Source organism: Sander lucioperca, chromosome 4, assembly GCF_008315115.2.
Source record: "Sander lucioperca isolate FBNREF2018 chromosome 4, SLUC_FBN_1.2, whole genome shotgun sequence".
NCBI lineage: Eukaryota > Metazoa > Chordata > Actinopteri > Perciformes > Percidae > Sander > Sander lucioperca.
The window spans coordinates 36,178,162-36,194,108 of NC_050176.1; the positions used below are offsets into that span (position 1 = coordinate 36,178,162).

At 46.1% G+C, this 15,947-nt stretch overlaps 1 protein-coding gene across 1 annotated transcript in view; it reads left to right on the forward strand.

The window, feature by feature from the left end:
• The window catches only part of LOC118494829 (B-cell receptor CD22-like), a 105,431-nt gene that overhangs the window by 8,327 nt on the left and 81,157 nt on the right, over nucleotides 1-15,947 (forward strand). The window lies entirely within an intron of this gene.

Here is a 15,947-nt window from a genome sequence, read left to right on the forward strand (position 1 = left end):
AGAGCTGAAGTGTCAGAGCAGTTGTCCTCTACCTGGTCATCCTTCCTACGTCTGGTACAAGAATGGACAGAACATTCAGGGACAAACATCTGATTCTTATTCAGCCTCCTTTTATCCTGCAGACAACTTTTCCTGTGCTGTAAGAGGACATGAGGACTTCCCCTCTCCTTCAGTGTGTGAGTTTACTTACAGTCTTCCTCTGACATAACACCATCTAGTGGAGCCTTTAACCTTTTGGACTGTACCTTAACTTCATGTAACTCTGTGAGGCTGTGTGTGGCTGTGTGTGTGTGTGTGTGGCTGTGTGTGTGTGTGTGTCGCACGTTATGTGCGCCTCATGTCATAAGGACAACAAGCAGTTTGGCTGTAACATTAAAGTTAGTGGCTGTCAGGTAACCTAACTGCTTAAGGTTACATTAAAAATGCTATTGGTTGGCCTGTTGTGTAGCTGAAAACTCTGTGATCTATAAAATCAGCGTTGATACAAGCATCAGTGTTCCTTGAATTACTTAATTAGCTCTTTTCCAGGGCATATACTACTCCCACCTTTATTGTAGCTTTTGGGAAGGGTTATGGTTATGGTTATTGTATTCAGCAGACACTTTTGTCCAAAGCGACAAAATATGAATCTTACAATAGTTAAAATTAACAGTAAACAGTTTTTAAAGTTGCTCAGCCAATATTAAGCAAAATAGTAATAATAACAATAATGGCAATACAATATCAAATATCAATAATAATACAAAATAATAAAAATACCATTAATATACATATCATAACTTTAAGAATTAATTAATTATTTAAGTGTAAGATCAGCAGATAAGTCTTGAGACCCCTCTTGAAGGATCCAAAACGATCACTCTCTTCCATCTTGTCCTCACTCACTCCCATGGCCCTGTCATGGTCACTCTCCTCCTCGGCTTCTTCCCTGTCTTGATGTTGTTTCTGCTTCTCTGTATAGCCAGCCACCTCTCCTCCTCCTCGGCTTCAGGTAATGCTGATGTTGAAGAAGCTACTACAGCCTCAAACATGTCAGAAATTTTGGCACATTTTGAGGAATCCGCCTGTAGATTCTTAATCTTTTTCTCCCGTAATTTCTCTGTACCTCCCTTGCGCTTTGGTGGTCGTTCATCCATTTTAATGTGGATGCTAAACTTCCAGCATAACTATTACAGCTCGTGTCTCAGGGCCGGGAGGCGTGGCCCTATTGGGATTCGTGGAGTGGAGAAGGGGGTTCTTGGATTTGATTGGGTCAGGCCAGTGCCAATAAAGAAAATTAACAAATGGGCCACTAGGAGTTCTTTATGGGCCGGTGCGGCCCAAAAAAAAAAAAAAAAAAAAAAAAAAAGGCTATTTATATCGGCGATTCGGCCCAAAAGTGCGTCGGCCCACCGGGAAAATGCCCGGTATGCCAGATGGCCAGTCCAGCCCTGCTCTGGTCTCTGAATGAGACAACGTTTAGGGAAGTGGTTGTACGCGACTCTACATCGGAGGTGGAAAACTGAAACTACGGCAGAAATACACGGAGCACAAACGCAACACATCTGTCGCAGCATGTCGACAGCAGAGCCCGTCCATTATAAACCTGAAGCTGCACAGCTTTTTACAGCAAGAGTCGACACTAAGCGACACACAGGTCTGCTTCAGAGCTCCGTGTGTTTGAGTCTGAACCATAGACTGTAAACGCCACGTCACGGGAACTTCAAACTAAATCATTAGTATTGCGCTCCTAAACTTTGTGGTAATGGCATCAAGGTATTAAACTGATGTATGCAGTATGTGCAAAGCCAACGCACAATTAAATAAGGCAACTTATGATTTCGGGGGTTTACATAGGCTATTGTCCGGTTTCATATTGTCAGCCTTTCAAAATACATTCGGGACTACACTCAAAACATTCGGAGCTAAAGCCCCAGCAAAATCAGCTGACTGCTCTGGTGGAAGTGATGATGCCACAAGAGGAAAAATCATGTCTGACACATTTTCATTATTTAATGCCCTCATGTATCTTATTAACCAGCAGAGGTCATCAGTGGACATGACCGTGTCCAAACCAAGGGGGTAAGCTTCTCCTCGGACCGCGAACCTCCTATGGCGCCATTTTAATGCTACAAAGCGATCACCCCCCGTTAGCATTCCATTGACTGCCATTCATTTTGGCGTCACTTTGACAGCGAATAACTTTACATCTGCAAAGGTTTAAAGACTCTATTTGTCCGTTGTTTATTTCTAAAGAAACACAACAATGTATAAAAGGCTCCATTACCTTGTACCTCACGTTATGGCTCCGTAGCAGACGTTTTGGTAAAAATAGGCTAACGATTGTGTCATAACCACGTGACTCACTGTCGCATAGTAGAGGAATTACCGTATAGTACAGGAGAAGCGCGCAGGCAGTTTCGTCTCACATTAGCTGTTTAAGTGTAATTACTAATGTTAACTATCATTTTAGTGATCAATAATTAGCCTGTGCCTATGTTATCTGCTTACATATACCTACGCTCTCCGTCTCTGCTAGATTGGGAATGATTGAGAGTTCTCTTGGCACAGCTACCAGAAGACTTACAACTTTCAGACACGTTGCTCACGTCACATTTACGTCGTCTCTCTCAGTTGGAGGCTGCGCAGTAACGCTCAGCGCTCACCGGAAAAGTGCTTCTAAAGGCCTTCACTGGTCTCCGTCCAGAGCAACGGGATCTGTTGGTCCATTCTATATACAGTCTATGGTCCAAACACACTGAACCTCAATCATTTCCTTGTTTAGTCCACTGAGTCAGTAACAAAGTGTCAAACTAGTAACCATGGTAACAGGACACCATGTTTCTAATTTAGAGGAAACTCAAGCTCCATCACTCACTTCCTGTTTCTGTTAACTATTGTCCACTTAAGTTATGTTCCACCAGGAAAACAAACTTGTCTTTTAATTAAATGCTGAATGTGTTCACATAAGATAAACTTTTCAGGCATTTTCTGACATTCATTTTACTTCAGTTCTTGTTAGACAGATGCACTGTATTCATTCATTGTGCTTCCTGATGTGCTCTGTGTTACAGTGATACAGGGTCAGTATGGCTGGGGAGTGACTTACACCTCTACTCGGATCTGTGCTGTTAAAGGATCAACAGTGAACATACCCTGCAGCTACACATACCCATCCAGTATAGGTGGCGTTGCTACTACAGTTAAGGAAATATTCTGGTTTATTCAACAGTTTGTGGATCTGAAAACAGTTTCAGAGTATTCAGGCCGTGTGCAGTCTGAATCTAACAACAACGACTGCAGTCTGAGAATCACACAACTGAGAGAGAGAGACTCAGCTGTGTACAAGTTCAGGTTCACAACAAACCAAGGTGGGAAATATACTGGTTCACCTGGAGTTACTCTGTCTGTCACAGGTAACATTTTCATCTGAATGTTTTATAACTTACTTACAAGCAGTGTTGGGAGTAACGCGTTACAAAAGTAACGCAATTACAGTAATGTATTCCTTTTTGCTGTAACGCAGTAATATAACGCATTACTAATTAAATTTCGGTAATATTATACTCGTTACAATCTCAGTACGCGAGTTACAACGCATTTTAACGCAACATTAGTGGTGCATGTTTTTTTAAAGAATTCACCAACACCACAGGAAAAAAAAAAAGCCGTATTATTTTCCTGTCGCTGTATTCGATGGTTGAGATGACTGCAGAGACAGATACATTTGCGAGATGGATATTATTTCCAGGAGTTATTACGCTGCGTTGAAGTGAGAGCTGTCCTGTTTCTGTCCTGTGGTCAGAGACAGAACCAGAGACGGTACGGACAGATGTATGTCCAACAGGTGACGGTACGTCAGCGGCTGACAGATATAAACATGTCGGGAATTAATGTTGAGCTTGCTACACGTAATATCATTGCATTTTATCAGCCGTGGAGAGTAACTCTGCTGTAGTGGAATGGCTTCGAATGACGACCAAAAACGCTTGTCTTTTACTGTGACCATTTACTGTTCATATGTTGCAGTTTTACAAACAAGAAAGTGAACAACTGGAGCCTGACGGACATGTTGCTTCTCAGTAAGCTAGCAAGAGTAGGCTACACAACAGACAACTTCCGTGTAGCCTACTTCAAATAAAAGCACTTCCTGTGACGTTTCGCAGTAAAACTATCTCCCTCCTCTCTCATTCTCCCTCGCACTACCTCTCTCTCTCTTTCTCCGCTCACTCGTCTCATGCTCTCTCTCTCTCTTCCACTCCTCATCGACTCATCTCGTGGCCTTTACACCCTGCAGCTCATTGACGTGGCTAACTGCCCCTCTGGTTAACTTCACACGACTTTTGCGGTATCCAGGACAACGCGGCGGCCTGGCCTACTGCACGTTCGGCGCTCGCGGCTATACTTGGGCCTCGTGCTCCGTCTGCCCTCGTACACCAGATCAAAAGCGGGTCAACACGAAGAAGAAACGCGGAGCGCAGTGCTCCTTTCTTGGTGCTCGCTGCTGGCAGTCCGCAGAACATGATACTAAGGGAACGGGAGCCTCTGCCCATCCTCGCCGGCGATACATTTAGAAAAAGCCTGAGGAACATGACAGAGGATCGGGAACTCGGGTACTTGAGCGCGGCCGGCGCGGCGTAGCACCACACACACACAGACACATCAAGAACACTACACCACAGCACCAGTACAATCACCACACGCACACTTTCTATTTCACGGTCACTAAGACAAGTCTCGCCTTGCCAGGACCCTCCTCCGACTGAGCGTGCGGAGCGGAGGGTCGTCGCTAGTTAGGCGCTGCACTAATTAGATGCATATTGTAGCGACATCACAATATGAGACTATAGTGCACATATCTGTGGTCAGATCCTTGCAAAATCCCCACTGTAGCACTCTTTTTAAATTTAATACTTATCAACCTGACCAAAATTAGCAATAAGCCCAGCCGTCTCACGGCAGGTGTGTAACTGTCACGTTATTGTTTTAATCTATGATAGCGTGTTCACGGGAACGTTTTCTACTGTTTTTTACGTGAGGTGCGGAGAGCACAAAAAGTGATGAAGTATGTGTATTTCATGAAGGCCTATCGTGGCCCAGCAGGAAAATGACTTAGAGAGTAGAATAAGTCGAGATTATGTGCTCATGATCCGGTGTTTATTCCCCGTCGATGTCACGAGTCATGGATGATTCTAAGCTCTCTCCTACGCCCGCCCTACTGTCCCTATCTATCAAACTCCACTCTGCTAGATGCAGCAGCTCTCTACTACCACTCGCTGAGTCTCAATGTCACCCGCTCTCTCTCCATCTCTCTCCCTCTCTGTCCCACGCTCTCTGTCGCTCTCTCTCTCTCTCATCCTCTCGTCCACTCTCTAGCCCTCTCTCTCCTCGCTCTCCTACCTCAGTCTCTCCTCTCCGGTCCCCTCTCTCTCTCTCTCTGTGCTCTCTCTCTCGCTCTCCTCCCTCGCTCGCCCCACTCTCCTCCCGTGATGACCCCGCTCTATCCCTGCTCTGGCTCGTATCTCCTCCCTCTCTCTCCATCTCTGTCCCCTCTCTAACGCTCTCCTCTCTCTCTCCCGCTCGTGCTGTCCCCATCTCTGCTCCCTCTGTCCCCCTCTCTCTCCCTCTCTCCTCCCTCTCTGTCCACCTCTCTCTCCCTCTGTCCCCCTCTCCCTCCTTTCTGTCCCCCTCTCTCCCTCTCTGTCCCCCTCTCCTCCCTCCCTCTCTGTCCCTCTCTCTCCCTCTCTGTCCCCTCTCCCTCCCTCTCTCTCACCTCTCTCTCCCCCTCTCCCTCCCTCTGTCCCCCTCTCTCTCCCTCTCTGTCCCCCTCTCTCTCCACTCTCTCCCTCTCTTGATAACGCTAGTCCCGATCGATACTTCTTATAATATATAAAAAAGAAGAATTAAAGAGAGAAAAAAACAGATCCAGGATGTTCCTATTTTTATTAATTCACCTTATTTTAACATTCAACAAACTCTGTTGTTACATATCTCACAGTTTGCTACGGCAACGTTGTTGTCATCACCTTATAATCCCTCCAGACCGCAGACATACTCGCGCTTCCGCTCAAGCTGCGTCCGTGTTCTACTTGCCGGCATTTAACCAATAGCGTCTCTGCATCAAAGTGATGTCATGCCGCACGCGTTGCTGTTCTGTGTGGAGTCAAAAGGGTCTAAACTCTGTGCCACCGCATATACTATAGATGTGTTAAAAAATAATGAGAATATATATACATATATATCCGAGTCCTGATCGGGAGGTAACGTCGATTCCAATCGAGTCTGAAACCACGTGATCGGGCCCGATTTCCGATCACGTGGTCAGATCGGACATCCCTAGTAGCCTATAAAGAGCCGAAATCCGCATAGGGAGGGTGGTCGGGGGGGGTGGATGGGTCAAACATCACAGGACTTTCACCCGGGCGAGCGGGGATGGCGTCCCACGTGTGGCGTTTAGTTTCCCGTAGTCTTCCTAATCACAACCGTCCGTTATTGTCGCGCGTCCCCAGCGGCCGCCTCCCCGGCGTGTGTGGCGTCCTTTCGGCCGTCTCCCGGGAAAAAAAACGTGCCCGTGAACACGTAAAAATAACGTCACATTACACGGGAAAAAAACGAGAGAGAAAAACATGCGTGAACACGTATCAATAGATTAAAAATAACGTGACATTTACACAAACTGCCGTGAGACCGGGGTTATATGAGAATAATGATACAAAAATGTATCACTCCTCCAATACCGGGGAATCATATCGCAATCAGTCAAAATCATCACAATGAGATATTTTCCACGTATCGTGCAGCCCTAGTGGACGCAGCATTCCTGGATGGGAGGAAAACGTGCTCTGGTGTATTGGCTTTCTTTAACCAATCACAATCATCTGGGCAGTTGCTAAGCGCCGGACGGAGCCACGGTGCCTCTGCTGCATAGCCTCAGGAAGGAACTAGTGTTGGTGGAACCAACGGGGTCAGCTTCTCCTCGGGACCGCGTAGCTCCTATGGCGCCATTTGATGCTACCAAGCCATCACCTCCCGTTAGCATCCCATTGACTGCCATTCATTCTGACGTCACTTTGACAGAGAATAACTTTACATCTGAAGAGTTTAAAGACTCTATTTGTCCGTTGTTTATTTCTAAAGAAACACGACAATGTATAAAAGGCTCCATTACCTTGTAGCTCACGTTATGGCTCCGTAGCAGACGTTTTTATAAAAATAGGCTAACGATTGGGTCATAACCACGAGACTTACTGTCTCATAGTAGAGGAATTACCGTATAGTACAGGAGAAGCTCTCAGGCAGTTTGGACTTCCATTAGCTGTTTAAGTTAATTACTAATGTTAACTATCATTTAGTGATCAATAATTAGCCTGTGTCTATGTTATCTCCTTACATATACCTACGCTCTCGTCTCTGCTAGATTGGGATGATTGAGATTTCTCTTGGCACAGCTACCAGAAGACTTCCAACTTTCAGACAGGTGCTCACGTCACATCTACGTCTTCAAGCTCAGTTGGGAGGTGCTCAGTAACGATCAGCCATCACCGGGAAAGATCTTCTAATATCCTTCACTGGTCTCTGTCCACAGACACGGGACCTGCTGGTCCATTCTTATATACTGTCTATGGTGTCTACAAAGACAGATGGAAGTGGACCAACGAGGAGACGAGAGACTTTTTGAATTTAATTTACGAGCAAATATAACGCTGTCATTCCACACCACCACATGTTGTCGTTGGGAATTACGTTCATCTGCATCATCATAGCAACGTGTTGATAGCGTCGTTGTTTTCTATTATAGCTCGATATGTCGTTATCAGCGACACATAAGCACTATTACAACTTGTGCAATATTGGTCATTGTAGGTAAAAAAAACTCAAAAAAAAGTGACAAAAACATCATGAAGGCGACAAAAATTAGAAAAATTGTCCCAAAGAAACACGATCATAAAGGCGAAAAAAAATTGGGAAAAAATTGTCCAAAAAAACAGGAAAAAAAAACATTATAAAAGGCGACAAAAATTTTGAAAAATTGTCCCTAAAAAAACTCGAACAAGAAACTGACAAAAAAATTATAAAGGCCGAGAAAAATTGGAAAAATTATCCCAAAAAAAACCTCGAAAACAAAGAAGAAAAAAAAACATAAAACAATAAAAAAGGTGACAAAAAAAGCCAAGAAAGTTACAGAAAGCATCGAAAAAAAATTGTTGAAAGAAAGCAACAAAAGCCTGTTTTGATTATCGGGGGTTATAACCCCGCCCCCCCCGTGAAGGACGCCTATGATCGGGATCTGGCTGGCGTTGTCGTTGGCAGCGCCCGGCGAGGTGAACTGCTGACGTTTGTTGTCGCTGCTCGCTGAGTGTTTGTGGGTTCGAGACGTGTTTCCGCCAGCTCCATCCTGCTCTCCAGAGGCAGGAAAGAGAGGGAGGAGGGGGGAGGGACAGCTGAACAAACAGAAAGAGAGAGAGAGAGAGGAACAGGAGGAGGGGAGAAACCCTGAGTTTCTCTCCGAGTGTGCCACGTAATTTGAGCGGACCCATTAATCTGCTGGGAGTTGGGTTTCAACGACAGATGAGAAGAAATGAGCTGGAATCTGAGGCTGACCGCACGCCAGAGAGGAACCGGCCGGAGAGAGGGAGAGAGAGAGGGAGAGAGGGAGGGAGGGAGAGGGAGAGAGGGAGAGACAGAGAGGGAGAGGGAGAGAGGGAGAGACAGAGAGGGAGAGGGAGAGGGAGAGAGACAGAGAGGGAGAGAGAGGGGAGAGGGAGAGGGGAGAGGGAGAGGGAGAGGGAGAGAGGAGAGGGAGGGAGAGAGGGAGAGGGAGAGGGAGAGAGACAGAGAGGGGGGGAGAGAGGGAGAGGGAGAGAGGGAGGGAGAGGGAGAGAGGGAGAGAGGGAGAGACAGAGAGGGAGAGACAGAGAGGGAGAGGGAGAGAGACAGAGAGGGAGAGGGAGGGGGACAGAGAGGGAGAGGGAGGGGGACAGAGAGGGAGAGGGAGAGGAGAGGGAGAGGGAGAGGGAGAGAGAGAGAGAGAGGGAGAGGGAGAGGGAGAGAGGGAGAGACAGAGAGGGAGAGGGAGAGGGAGGGAGAGGGAGAGGGAGAGAGGGAGGGAGAGGGAGAGGGAGAGAGGGAGAGGGAGAGGGAGAGAGGGAGAGGGAGAGGGAGGGAGAGGGAGAGGGAGGGAGAGGGAGAGAGGGAGAGGGAGAGAGGGAGAGGGAGAGAGGGAGAGACAGAGAGACAGAGAGACAGAGAGGGAGAGGGAGAGAGACAGAGAGGGAGAGGGAGAGGGAGAGAGAGAGAGGGAGAGGGAGAGGGAGAGAGGGAGGGAGAGGGAGAGGGAGAGAGGGAGAGGGAGAGGGAGAGGGAGGGAGAGGGAGAGGGAGGGAGAGGGAGAGGGAGAGAGAGAGGGAGAGGGAGAGAGAGGGAGAGGGAGAGGGAGAGGGAGAGAGGGAGGGAGAGGGAGAGAGAGAGAGAGAGGGAGAGGGAGAGAGAGGGAGGGACAGAGAGGGAGAGAGAGGGAGAGGAAAAGGGAGAGGGAGAGGGAGAGGGAGAGAGAGGGAGGGAGAGAGAGAGGGAGAGGGAGAGTGAGAGAGAGGGAGAGGGAGAGAGAGCAAAGGAGGGCGGAGGTCTGGATGTGGTTTAGATCGGCCGTCTGATTGGCCGGCAGACATGAAAAGGAGCAGCCGACTGAAGTTTGTTGTTGCGTGTTTGAAGGAATGTGAAAGTGGACTGACCGGGAGAAGAAAGTATTACATAATCCGAACAAACGCTGACCAACGTTATCTCAGCATCTCGCCCAGTGACGCTGAAGCACCGAGCAGCGAGAAGATTAATCTGCCGGGAATGTTTGGTCCATCAAATGTCGAAAAAAATTAGAAAAATGCCAAAATTGTTTGTTTGTTCCCCCAATAAACAGTCCAAGAGATGTTCAGTTTGTAATTATACCAAACAGATAAAATACCTCACAATATACAAGCTGGAACCACGGAGAATCTGATGAAAAACTAACGTCAGAGCAGGGGGGAATGAGAGGGGGAAACGCCAGAGCAGGGGGAATGAGAGGGGGAAACGCCAGAGCAGGGGGAATGAGAGGGGGAAACGCCAGAGCAGGGGGAATGAGAGGGGGAAACGCCAGAGCAGGGGGAATGAGAGGGGGAAACGCCAGAGAAGGGGGAATGAGAGGGGGGAAACGCCAGAGCAGGGGGAATGAGAGGGGGAGACGACAGAGCAGGGGGAACGAGAGGGGGAGACGAGAGGGGGAAACGCCAGAGCAGGGGGAATGAGAGGGGGAGACGACAGAGCAGGGGGAATGAGAGGGGGAAACGCCAGAGAAGGGGGAATGAGAGGGGGAAACGCCAGAGCAGGGGGAATGAGAGGGGGAGACGACAGAGCAGGGGGAACGAGAGGGGGAGACGAGAGGGGGAAACGCCAGAGCAGGGGGAATGAGAGGGGGAGACGACAGAGCAGGGGGAATGAGAGGGGGAAACGCCAGAGAAGGGGGAATGAGAGGGGGAAACGCCAGAGCAGGGGGAATGAGAGGGGGAAACGCCAGAGCAGGGGGAATGAGAGGGGGGAACGTAGCAGAAGATATTCCTTTTTAAACCAAAACGTAGCGATGTAAATTGGCGTTAGCCGACTGACATCAAAACCAACGATTAATCAACTAATCGACTTACGAGAGGGCAGCCGACCTTTTTGCGAAAAAGAGTATATATATGACTATATTTCTACATCCAAAGCTGAGGTATCGTAGAACATGAACTAGTCAAAAATACTCATTCATTCATTCAACGATGAATCCATTAGAGATGCCGACTATTTAATCTATTTAGATTAATCAGTCATTGTAATCATTGTTACTGTGATGTCAGCGTGTTAGATGTGAATATTGTTCTAGTGTCTCCTCTCCTCTGGGACAGGAAGCATGTTTGAGTTGAGGACAGAACGAGACATTTGAGGACGTCATCTTGGGACTTTGGGAAACACTGATAACAACCGCTAGTTGCATCCGCACGCACCTACACACGTACGCACGCACCTACGCACGGACGCACGCACGCACCTACGCACGCACCTACACACGTACGCACCTACACACGGACGCACCTACACACGTACGCACGCACCTACACACGTACGCACGCACCTACACACGGACGCACGCACGCACCTACGCACGCACCTACACACGTACGCACCTACACACGGACGCACCTACACACGTACGCACGCACCTACACACGTACGCACGCACCTACACACGGACGCACGCACCTACACACGTACGCACGCACCTACGCACGTACGCACACACCTACGCACGTACGCACGCACCTACGCACGCACCTACGCACGTACGCACGCACCTACACACGGACGCACGCACCTACGCACGCACGCACCTACACACGGACGCACCTACACACGGACGCACGCACCTACGCATGCACGCACCTACACACGGACGCACGCACCTACACACGCACACACCTACGCACGCACGCACCTACACACGGACGCACCTACACACGCACGCACCTACACACGGACGCACGCACCTACGCACGCACGCACCTACACACGCACGCACCTACACACACACGTGTATTTCCCCTCAGACTGTGGAGGGAAGCGGAGCGTCAGTAAAGGGTTAAAGTTTCCTGAATGGCTGCTGAAAGCGACGGGGGCCCCGGCATGAACACACACACAGGCCGCCATTCATCCGCTCGCTGTGGGATCAGCCTCGAACAGTGGAAGGCGTGTTACTGCAGCAGAGCGGGGGAGGGAGGGAGGGAGGGAGGGAGGGGGGAGGGGCGGTGACTCAGGAATTCTACCGAAGATCACGTGACCCCTGAGCAAGGCATTTATATCCCCCCTCTGCTCCGAGGCAGGCGGCCCCTCCGTTCTCCCCCTCCTCGTTATTTTTTCCCTTTCTGAAGTCAAAAGCAGCCGAACGTGACGAGAGAGAGAGAGAATATCCACAAGGCACTGAATCCATTAACGTGACTATGAACTTCAAATTAATTGCAGAAAAAAAAGTTTTAAAAATTAAATAAAGTAATTAGACCACATGTGGGCCGTTTTTGCACGAGAGCGATCAAAGTAAAAACAGGTTAAGTTCCTGTTTTCATGGTCCCTGCCGATTGAAAATGTTCCAGTGTTGGGAGGAAAATACAAACAAAAAAAATAATAAATAAATTAATTTAAAAAAAAAAAAAAGATATACATTTTTTTTATTATTATTTAAAAATAAAATGTATTAAATAAATAAAGAATTAAATAAAATAAAAATTTCAAAATAAAATGTATTAATTAAATAAATATAATAAATTTAAATTAAATAATTTAAAATATATATTAAATTTAGAACTAAATTAAAAAAAAATAATTTCAAAATAAAATGTAATAAATGAATAAATATAAAAAATTGTAATTAAATAATTTAAAATATATATTAAATTTAGAACTAAATTAAGAAAAATTTTAATTAAAAAATAAAATGTATTAATTAAATAAATATAAAAAATGTAAATTAAATAATTTAAAATATATATTAAATTTAGAACTAAAAGAAAAAAAATTAAAAAATAAAATGTATTAAATAAATAAATATAAAAATTTTTAATTAAATAATGTAAAATATATATTAAATTAAGAACTAAATTAAAAAATAAAAATTTTAAAATAAAATGTATTAAATACATATAAAAAATGTAATTAAATAATTTAAAATATATATTAAATTAAGAACTAAATTCAAAAAATTCAAAATTGAAATATATTAAAAATAATAATTAATTTATTTAACATTTAAAATGTATTTAATTAATTAAAAAATAAAAGGGGGAGCAAGAAAAAAGACAAAATAAACAACATTTAAGCCTGATCCAAATCCCGTCTGACAGGAGCCACATTGTCAGCTTTGCATATTTGAATTCCCCCCCACCCTCTCCCCAAAAACCGGTGCCGAGCCAACGTTAAAAAACCGTCCCAGCACATCTCCTGTTATGTACGCTTTCCGCCGAAATCAGTGCGTTGTGACCAGTCAACCACGAGTTCTTCTTTTTAACCCTCACGTTGTCCTCACGTCAAATTTGACCCGTTTTCAAAGTTTTTGTTTACATCAGCAAATATGGGACGTCGATAAAGTGCAGAAAATATATAAAATATATATTTTTTTTAATAAAAAAAAAAGATGAAATAAACTGTCAAAACCGCAAAAAAAAAGCATTAAAAATAAGCACCCAAAAGATTGAAAAAAGTGACAAAAACATTGTGAAAAAAATCAATTAAAATGTTGAAAAATGTGTGGTCGGGTTGGTTCAGTGGGTAGAGCAGGCGCACATGCACTGACAGGCTTATGCCTCGACGCAGAGGTGCAGGGTTCGAGTCCGACCAGTGACGATTTCCTGCATGTCTTCCCCCTCTCTCTCTCTCCTTTCTCACCTAAGCTGCCCTTTCAAAATAAGAGCGGAAAAGCCCAAAAAATATAAAAATAAATTTAAAAAATGTTGAAAGAAGTGACCAAAATATGTTGAAAAAAGTGACAAAAAATGTTGGAAAAGTGACAAAGAAATGTTGAAAAAAGTGACCAAAAAATGTTGAAAAAATTGACCAAAAATGTTGAAAAAAAGTGACAAAAAATGTTGGAAAAGTGACAAAAAATGTTGGAAAAAGTGACCCAAAAATGTTTAAAAAAGTGACCCAAAAATGTTGAAAAAGTGACCAAAATATGTTGAAAAATACCCACTAAAATGTAAAATATAGAACTTTGAAAAAAGTGACAATAATTTGAGATTGGGATAACTGAAGTGTATGTTTTGCTGGCTGGCGGTAAGACGACAGAAGGGTTAAAAGGAAAAGCAGGAAGTGATGAGGTGTCAGGTTGGCTCTGTGCCACGGCGGAGCGAGGCATTTCGACAGCATCAACAAACGCCTCGCTGGGCTTGGCGTTTCCACGGCAGCCTATTTTTAGGCTGCTCGTTATCTCCCAACGCGAGCAGGAGCAGCGAGCGACCTCGGGGGCCCTCGGCCGCCCACGTGTGATTTACTGTAGAAAACCATTTATACTACACACTTCTACCCAGCAGCCTTCTCTCTCCCTCTCTCCTCTCTCGCTCCCTCTCTCTCTCTCTCTCTCTCTCTCTCTCTCTCTCTCTCTCTCTCTCTCTCCCTCTCACCCTCTCTCTCTCTCTCTCTCTCCCTCTCACCCTCTCACCCTCTCACCCTCTCTCTCTCTCACCCTCTCTCTCACCCTCTCTCTCTCTCACCCTCTCTCTCACCCTCTCTCTCTCTCACTGTCTCTCTGTCTCTCTCTCTCCCTCCCTCCCCCTCTCTCCCTCCCTCTCTCTCTCTCTCTCCCTCTCTCTCTCCCTCCCTCCCTCCCTCTCTCCCTCCCTCCCTCCCTCTCCCTCCCTCCCTCTCCCCTCCTGGAAGCTGATTGGTTCCCGTTGGAAGGTATTGCATCACGGCTGAATCACCATCAGCCAAATCACTCGATCACGGAGGAGGAGAAGCAAAACCACAGAGACACTTAGAGTATTATTACAAGGTCTGAAACTGTATTTGGCAAGTTATTTTTTCTTAAAACAAGTGCATACATGTACAGCTATAGAAGCATTTTTAATTGTCTTGTTGGGGTGTCATTGTTTTTTGGGTTTTTTTCTGTTGCCAAGTGCTCAGATTTTAGTCACATTCTACGTTCGACAGGCCCGTCTCCAGACCTCAAGTACACCAGCAGGTTGAAAACAAACATGGGTTACACTTCCCTCGAAGGCGTCTACGTACACAAGAGTGACATCACGCTGTCGTGAACGTGTCGTGAACGTTATTAACAAGTTTTTTCGGTCGTGACAAGTTACGGTTAAGGCTTAGAGTTAATGCTGCGTTCACAGACTCAATCTTTTAACCCGTAAGTTACGACTTCAAGTCACGACTTTGTAGCGTTCCAGGCAATGTCACCACAAACCCTTCTCGCTGGCGTTAGCTTGCGTTAGCCAGCGGCTACATACTGTTGACGTTAGCTCGCGCTAGCGGTTTCTAGTCGGCGACATATTTTGGGCGAACGCGACTGTCTTTCTAAGCTATATTTTTAATAAACTGTCTGTACACCCTCATTATGCTACCGTGGAAGTGTGGTGATATTTTGAGCCTTTTTAGTGGTATAGAAATAGCGTAAATTTGTTTTTACTTTCCCTGTGCCCTGAATACTAGCGTTGTAAGCTAATCAGCGGCCCGCGCGCTCTTGTTTGAAGCTACAAACGCAATCAATTAGCATGAAAACATGCTCCCAGAGAGAGACAGAGTGGCTACACATCTGTTATTAACCCCTAGGGTCGCTTTTCGCCGGACCCTCCCTCTCCGAGGCCTCCGCCGTAGCTCGACGTGCACCTCCAAAAATGTGTAACTTTGCATCGAGGCGACGCAGACCGCAAGGGCTGCGATTGGTCGACTCGTCTCCTGTGTGTTGATAGTCGCCGTTTCAAGCAGCCTACTGTGGGGAGTAGCAACATGCTAGTTCTCTGACACAGGCTTCTGAGAGCTTTCGCCGTAGCCTACCAAGTAAGCGGCCTGGCGTTTATACGTGTGTGTGTGTGTGTGTGTGTGTATATGTGTGTGTGTGTGTGTGTGTGTGTGTGTGTGTGTGTGTGTGATATAGCTCAGTAACGTTTTGAAATTAGCACTTCGCCAGCAAGCAGTACTTTGTGGGCAGTTGTGCTAACAGTTTTGCGTGCTAACGTGACATGACATCAACTGATCACCCCCCCCCTACAACGTGACATCATGACTTCACGTAAACATACACGCCACTTTCTTAAAGCCACGTGGCGTGTTATCGCGAGGCTACGGTTGGGTTTAGGAAACGTGACACGCGGGACGTGATCCCCGGTCTCCTGGGTGAAAGTCCTGCGTTTGATTTTCGCCCTTTTCATACTACTCTCTACTGCATCAATTCACACGCAATCGCAAGG